Here is a 9,101-nt window from a genome sequence, read left to right on the forward strand (position 1 = left end):
CTCTGTTAGTTCAAATCCCGACGAAGTCAACCTTGCTGTCTATCTTTCATGAAGGGTTTAAAATGTATCAAACGAAGGCGGTAGATTGGCGGAAGTGTATAAGTGTCAGACTGAGTGTTTTACGGAATTTCTTCCTTCTCCTTGCGTTCGAAGTTCAAATCACGCCACGGCTTGCTTGGGGGATAATTTACTCCGTCATCCGATTCAGCAACGACACTGGGAATCTGGCGTTCCTTTAGTAGATTCCACTCTGTTGCAAGAATTCGCACTAGGTCTCTGTTGTGATGATAACTTCCCCTTACTCCCACCAGTCTGGGAGGCTCTGTAAAGGGCCATTGACTCTGTCGTCTTCCCTAACTAAAATTCCACCAAAATTTTAGACAGCTGATGAAGGCTGGAGAGTATATTAACCGAAACGTTGTGTTAACAACAAAGAAGATGAGGACAAATATCAGTCAAATGTAAATAATGTAAATAATGTACGTAATTCCTCATCTCTTAAATATAGAACTGTATTTTCCAAAACATATTTTGGATATTTTTGGAACAAGTCACCTTATTAACATTTGATATTTCACATTTGAATCCGATGTGAGTATTTATTCTTGGATATGGATTGAAAAATATTATATGCTTACATTACCTATTTTTAATATTCTTGAAGCAATTCGACTTATTAACACTGGATATTTCTATTTTAAATCCGATGTGAATAATTATAATTGGATAGAGATAAAAAAAAAATACTGTATGCTGATAGCTAGCTCTATATACTAGCCGGCAAAGAGAGGGCGATGCCATCCCTGCCGAAGGTGGTGTGCTTCGGCCGTTTCAATATCAATTATACCACCGAGTAAAGAAGAAGTTGGGGTTGAGAAAGGTAAATATTTACAATAGGGACGCCCGCCCGGTGAAAACTCTTATTACATTGATATAAGTCACTCGTTCATTAGGTCCTTTAGGCAATATACACTGTAGAATATCTTTCAATTTATACGATAAACTTTATAAATTTTTAAGTTCAATATCCTCGCGGTATAAGTTAGAGATATCGACATAACTTATTCAAATAATTGTTCGTGGAATGGACCTAATAAAATTATTTAGAGGACACTTTGCCCTAACCTCCAAATTTAATGATAAAAATGGTAAAGTTAATATCTTTTGGGAAAAGCATTTCATGACGTATTTTTGAGGGCGTAGTCTCAGTTATCGTTATGTGGAGCAGTACTATCATCATAAATGTGGTCACATCTGAGCTTTGTAAAGGTCTTGAAATTGTTGGGGAGGTTGAAGTAATTTCTGAAGAAAAGGAGTAGTTTTTGCTACTTTCAGAATGTGATATTATCAGAGGGGACCCTTTCCCGAGCATCCCTCCCAACCCTCTTATTACTCTCCGTAAAAGTTTAAAGGTCGTACATGTATATATTAAACATTGGAAAAGGTTAGAGGCGATGTCATGCACCCTACATGAGCCAAGCTAACTTAATTTCTCTTGCAAAAGAGAGGGTGGCATCTTCTCTCTTTTTCAATATTTAATTAAAACACAGAATATGTTGTTATCAAAAGCTTTAAAACTTTACTAACTTCATCGATCTGTCACTGAACCAGGATTTTAATTTCATTTGATACACACTTTGTTATCATTTATATGGAGAATTGCAACAGCAACACAAGCTACCCTGTGGTGAGATGATACCAACTGCCAATGATCTCAAAATGCATGCGTTTCCAAACATTGCACAGAACTTTAGCAATAGTCAATGGCTGTGTGAGCGAGCCATCTTAGCTCCACGTAATTATGTTGTCGACAATATCAGTTGGGATCTCTTGCAGCTGTTGTCAGGACAAGAACAGTATTTCAAATCCATCGACACTGCAATTGACCTGGAGTAAGCTGTAGCTTTTCCAGCTGAGTTCTTGAACTCTCTGCTGCCATCTGGGATGCTACCTCACAACTTAACACTTAAAAAGGGGGCCCCACTCATGCAGCTCGGGAATCTGGATCCACCTCGTCTGTGCAATGATACAATATTGGTGGCGAAAGCGATGCAACCCTATGTCCTAGAGGCAGCAATTATCACTGGGAAACATAAGGGTGAGAATATCTTCATTCCACGGATCCCGTTAATCACATCTGACCTATTCTTTGAATTTAAACGGCTCCAGTTCCTAGTGAAACTAAGTTTTGCTATGTCGATAAGCAGATCTCAAGGGCAATTTCTCAAGATTGCTTTTTTATTTGTATCCCAATTAAAGTACACGCTGAAAAATTGTATATTTAGAAGTGCTACAAAATTTAACTGTGATTGATTTCGGAATTTATTTAAATATCTTTGTTCATACTCACGTCATCTGATAGAATTTTATTGAATATATATTTTTTATCAGAATAAATATATTAATTTATTTTAGCGTTCTTTAAACTTCCAAGCAACGAAGGGTATTTAGGCTAGTTGTTAATGAAATATATTTCCCACTGTTTATTTGTTATCCTACCATTTTTTTCTTTCTATTACCATTCTTATTTTATCTAGTTTCGTTGAGAAATTTTACGAACTCAACTCACTGCTACCCAAATGATGACTCATTTTGAACTTCTCTGACTATCTTCAATTAGTTTTTAACAGGCAAGCAATAAACAGCAAGAAATAAGGTTTTGGTGGGCAAGGACACCTTTATGGTTTCGATTCACGGTTAAAAACAGTTCCAGGCACGTGTATCATTGATTAAAGTTGTTGAGTAAATCATACACATCACAAAATCTCACTACCACCCCATTCTGTTTCACATTTCTTGCAGTGTGTCTAAGGAATAAATCGATAGAAGTTTTCAAATGTAAATTGAACTACAGATCTTTATTTGCAAACACAATCTTCCAAATACAACTTGAATATAAGTAACAGTTTAATCAGTGAATCTGGTTTAATGCCAGGTATCATCTGTCATGTATTTCGCTCAGTATCGTATCCAGCTCCTGGAACACTATAAACTTGATTCGATGCCAAATGGTTTCATTTGAACTTGCATTCTGAAATCTTACATGAAGTAGTTGGAATAATGACAAAGCAACATAGTAGTTTTAAACATTGTCATTGCCGTTCCGATTCTGACTGTCCATTCACAATGAACTAAGTATAAGTATAAAGTGCGTTGCAGATAAAAGTAGTTACTTTGCGTGCCGAGTTCACGAAACGTCTTCGATTTTAGAAACTTTCAGTGCAATAGCAAGCACTAAATAAGACTAGGCTATACATAATTATTACTTATTTTATCAACATTGGCTACTAAAATTACTTTTATGTATTTAGACCTTCTCTAGTGATTGGTTCCATGTGTGAAATGTACGTTTACGTGCTATTCTTTGGATTCCTGTTTTAGCTGTTCCTAGCCCAGTTTCTACTTGTAAGGGATACGGGAGCTAAAGTTATTAGGGTTGACGTTTTCTGCTTGCTGTGATAGACAACAGAACCCTAATGCAAAGCACAATCAAATAATGGGTTTCACGTAATTCCTTTTGTGAATTGTGCTTAACCAAACTGTTGGTTCCTATGAGACCAGGGCTTATCAGAACAAATGGAGGACATGGATTCCCGATGGTAATGATGAAACGAAACGCATTCCGATTGTGTCAACTCGAAGAAGAAACAATCCGAAGATCTTCAGTTTTATCGATCCCAGAAGGAAAAATACTAAATTTGACCTTGGAAGGTATCTAAATTTAAGCCTATACTAAGTACTCAATCGTTTTATTTTCAATATAAATATATATATATATATATATATATATGGTGACCCCCTTCGGTCACACACTGACCATGGGTTTGCACCTAGAGAGTTACCCTCTGAGGCACAAGTCTGGGCAAGGTTGTTTTATGGAAGACCAGTAGTCGCCCATGCATACCGGCCTCCCCTCTCCACGTCACCGATGTTGTCCAAGGGAAAGGCAAGGGCCGATACAGCTTGGAATCTGTGACGTCGCAACTCATTTCTACAGCTGAGTGAACTGGAGCAACGTTAAATAAAGTGTCTTGCTCAAGAACACAACATGCAGCCCGGTCCGGGATTCGAGCTCACAACCTCACGATCGTAAGCTCGACGCTCTAGCCACTGAGCCATGCGCCTTCACACACACACACACACACACACACACACACACACATATATATATATATATGTATATATATATATATTGATAAAACGGTAAGATAACAAAAGAAAGAAAGAGACCTCAATATTATGTAAATAGAGGAAATTTATCTATACAATATGTTACATTACTCGGTAGTCAAGATAAAACTCTGAGTTTCAGATGCCGAAGTGGAAATCCACAACACCATCTCTTCGGTTATCTGACTATTTGAAAACGTTATGAAAAAATACCGTTAAAAAAGAAGGGAAATTACTCTGTTATAACTCTGCTTTGCCTGCGTACTTGTACATCGCTCGCATTTTTCGTCATAAAAATTATATAAAAATACATAAAAATATATAAAAATAAAAATATATAAAAATATATAAAATCTTCTTGGGACATAACACAGAAAGCATGTTCTATCCGTTTTCTTTAGGGGACCAAAAACGTAACAGAAATTTAGTCACATGTGGGCATGATCCGAAAAGCTCTGTCCTTGTATTTAGACATGTGGTAGGGTCTAAGCTGCTTTTCCAGATAAGCCATCTCTCCATGTCGCATAAACCGCACCTTCCGCTGCCGTTAGTATAGGGCTTACATCTGGCCAAAATCTTCCATTGTATGTTATAATCGACACCTTTATCTCTTAAAGACCAATATGATTGGATAATTGTGTCGCTTTTCTTTTGTTCCAGTGCCTAAAGCTCAAAGTGTGGTTATTGAACCTGGCCTTGAAATTACCCTCTGTCAGGCCCACGTATTTCTTCGTCGAAACGGTGTCTTTAGTGGTTATAGAGTTTACGGTAGCTTCATATATGATGGTCTTGGACATGCAAGCTCCATTTAGCGGGCACAATTCTTTATTCCTGCATGAACAGCTGTTTTCTTCTTGTGTTTTTTGTATGTTATCTTGACTACCGAGTAATGTAACATATTGTATATATTATATATATATATATATATATATATATATATAATATATATATGGTGACCCCCTTCGGTCACACACTGACCATGGGTTTGCACCTAGAGAGTTACCCTCTGAGGCACAAGTCTGGGCAAGGTTGTTTTATGGAAGACCAGTAGTCGCCCATGCATACCGGCCTCCCCTCTCCACGTCACCGATGTTGTCCAAGGGAAAGGCAAGGGCCGATACAGCTTGGAATCTGTGACGTCGCAACTCATTTCTACGCTGAGTGAACTGGAGCAACGTTAAATAAAGTGTCTTGCTCAAGAACACAACATGCAGCCCGGTCCGGGATTCGAGCTCACAACCTCACGATCGTAAGCTCGACGCTCTAGCCACTGAGCCATGCGCCTTCACACACACACACACACACACACACACACACACACACATATATATATGTATATATATATATATATATATATATTGATAAAACGGTAAGATAACAAAAGAAAGAAAGAGACCTCAATATTATGTAAATAGAGGAAATTTATCTATACAATATGTTACATTACTCGGTAGTCAAGATAAAACTCTGAGTTTCAGATGCCGAAGTGGAAATCCACAACACCATCTCTTCGGTTATCTGGCTATTTGAAAACGTTATGAAAAAATACCGTTAAAAAAGAAGGGAAATTACTCTGTTATAACTCTGCTTTGCCTGCGTACTTGTACATCGCTCGCATTTTTCGTCATAAAAATTATATAAAAATACATAAAAATATATAAAAATAAAAATATATAAAAATATATAAAATCTTCTTGGGACATAACACAGAAAGCATGTTCTATCCGTTTTCTTTAGGGGACCAAAAACGTAACAGAAATTTAGTCACATGTGGGCATGATCCGAAAAGCTCTGTCCTTGTATTTAGACATGTGGTAGGGTCTAAGCTGCTTTTCCAGATAAGCCATCTCTCCATGTCGCATAAACCGCACCTTCCGCTGCCGTTCGTATAGGGCTTACATCTGGCCAAAATCTTCCATTGTATGTTATAATCGACACCTTTATCTCTTAAATTGTGGATAATTGTGTCGCTTTTCTTTTGTTCCAGTGCCTAAAGCTCAAAGTGTGGTTATTGAACCTGGCCTTGAAATTACCCTCTGTCAGGCCCACGTATTTCTTCGTCGAAACGGTGTCTTTAGTGGTTATAGAGTTTACGGTAGCTTCATATATGATGGTCTTGGACATGCAAGCTCCATTTAGCGGGCACAATTCTTTATTCCTGCATGAACAGCTGTTTTCTTCTTGTGTTTTTTGTATGTTATCTTGACTACCGAGTAATGTAACATATTGTATATATTATATATATATATATATATATATATATATATAATATATATATATATTATATATATATATATATTAATATTAGGGAATATTATTCCAAACTTACAGGGAAAAATTCAATTTAGTAATACTAAATCAAATTTCGCAATAAATAATATATGTATATAAATTAGAGAAGACCACCTTTTATCAATTCAACAATAAAATGACCATGATATAATTAAATTATACCATATAGAAAAAAATTAGATATGCAATAAAAACATATACCAATAATTAAGTAAAGTATAAAATAATTAAAAAGTTAATAAAATGTATTTTAAATATTATATTATAAATATAAGTATTATAAATAATATACCAATTATATACTTTTTATTCATTATTTTATACTTCACTTAAATATTGGTATATGTTTTTCAGATAACGAAGGTTAGTGACCATCAACTTCGCAGTACGACATCTGCCTATTCTGAACATTTAATGGGACTATGTTTGCAGGAATGCCCTAAACGGAAAGGGAATTCAAAGAGTGTTTGTGAGAGAGAGATAGACGGGGGAGAGAGAGAGCGATAGAGATAGAAAGAGCGATCTGAGTGAAGTGTTTAAAGTGAGTCTAGGATATACAATGAGCACGGCGAGAGAAACAAAGGCTATGACATGCCCCTTACATAGGGAAAGTGTGCAACTAACTGATGCTGAAGAGTAGCGTCCTTCGAGGTGGAGATGAAAAGGGAAAATATCGGAAGTATAAGTACACAACTTTGCGGGGGGGGGGTCAGCACGTCGTTTGCAGGTTCTTCTAAACTAGTGCGATTAATACAGCTGATGGTGGGGCAGGACACTTGCGCGTCAGTGATTGGGCGGGGAGGAAATAGTAACTTTGGCTTGAACGAAGATAACTGGGAAAAAAACAAATATTCAAAGACTAAGTTTTGTATCCGGCGGGGTGGCATATCACGTTTACTTTCGTAAATAGTTAAATAATAAATGGATTCAGGAGGGGAACATCGTTGCAGTAAAACCTGATCGGAATTGTGCGTTGCAAAGTAAGTCTATTTATAGCCTTCATATTCAATATTGAAATATATTATTTTATTACATACATAAATGATTCATTGTTTCACCGAATATTAGACCTCAAAATAGATCAATCAATATTTCATTGCAGATTATGATAAAATTTGTTAGTATAAAATGATATAACTTCTATTCATGTCTATTACAAGGCATATTATCTATCACTTGTATTGGAAGTGTTTTACCAGATCTCACCTTCAACAGGCGTGATAGAGACATACTTTCACACACATTCTGTCAGCTCTGGCGTAATCTGAGTTTTGCTTCTGTCATCACAAACTTCTTCTGATGCATCTGCGACTTCGGCGTCACCTCAAATAACGCCACATCCTGCGAAGATATTCCAACCATTCGTCCCCAGCTTTCACACCCTAGCACCTTCCACGTGTAAACTTCTTCTGTAACTGCATAAAGACGCAACCCCTGAACATGCCAAAGAAACAGTGCCACTCCAACCCTCCCGACTAACTATGAACTGAGACCTCAAGCTCTCTACAAATGCTAGAAGTTTCAACATTTATATGAAGGTCCCCTCTGATAATATCACATTCTGAAAGTAGTAAAAACTACTCCTTTTCTTCAGAAATTACTTCAACCTCCCCAACAATTTCAAGACCTTTACAAAGCTCAGGTGTGACCACATTTATGACGATAGTACTGCTCCACATAACGATAACTAAGACTACGCCCTCAAAAATACGTATTGAAATGCTTTTCCCAAAAGATATTAACTTTACCATTTTTATCATTAAATCAATTACCTGTACTCCTTGAATCTAACTTCTCTTGTTTCGTTGCCAATGAAACCCGTCCAACAAATTTGTCTTTAATTTTCTCACCCCATCAAACATTTCGCAAAAACCTCTTTTACGCAACTCTTCTGTTCAGAATATCGTCGCTATAGTATTCCCCCCGCCCCATCTATGTATCTTTTACAGCTATCATCTTGAAATTGCTCGAGTGGAATATTAACTATATCGACTGCACCTTGCATCGTCATTCTCGTACTACAAGTTATATATATATACTATATATATATATATATATATATATATATATAGAATGGTTGTATACTGTCAATCTAACAAGAACGTGACAGTAGGGGTACACCTCCGTTGTATAGCCCTAGGAGGCCGTACATGTCTCTACGAGAGATTTAGAAATTCAATATTTCTTATATATATATATATATATATATATATATATATATATTTGTTGTGCAAGATTTTTATGGTGAAGTCGTGTGTTGAAACAGATATTGTTATATTTCGGAATGTCATTTTGCCAGTTTAGCCAATAAAACACACGCACTATATATTTTGTTTACTTTGCTTCAGTTATTTATTTTTTTACATAAATCTTATCTTATTTAGGCCAGAGTTCTTTCGTCACACTCCTGTGCTGCATCAGTGGTCCTTTGTTTTCTTCTTTCTTATTTGTGTCTCTCCTTACTAACCGTAGCCATTTTTATTTCTATTGTATGTTTCATTTGCGCATGCTTATATCTCTATGTGCGTCTATGTTTATTTAGTGTGTGTATGTGGGGGATGCCTGTAATATTTGTATCTTCTGTTTATATACCTTCATGTAATTTGTTTTTGTTGTTGTTGTTTTTGTTTATTCTTTTT

Source organism: Octopus sinensis, linkage group LG1 (genome assembly GCF_006345805.1).
Source record: "Octopus sinensis linkage group LG1, ASM634580v1, whole genome shotgun sequence".
NCBI classification, from domain to species: Eukaryota; Metazoa; Mollusca; class Cephalopoda; order Octopoda; family Octopodidae; genus Octopus; species Octopus sinensis.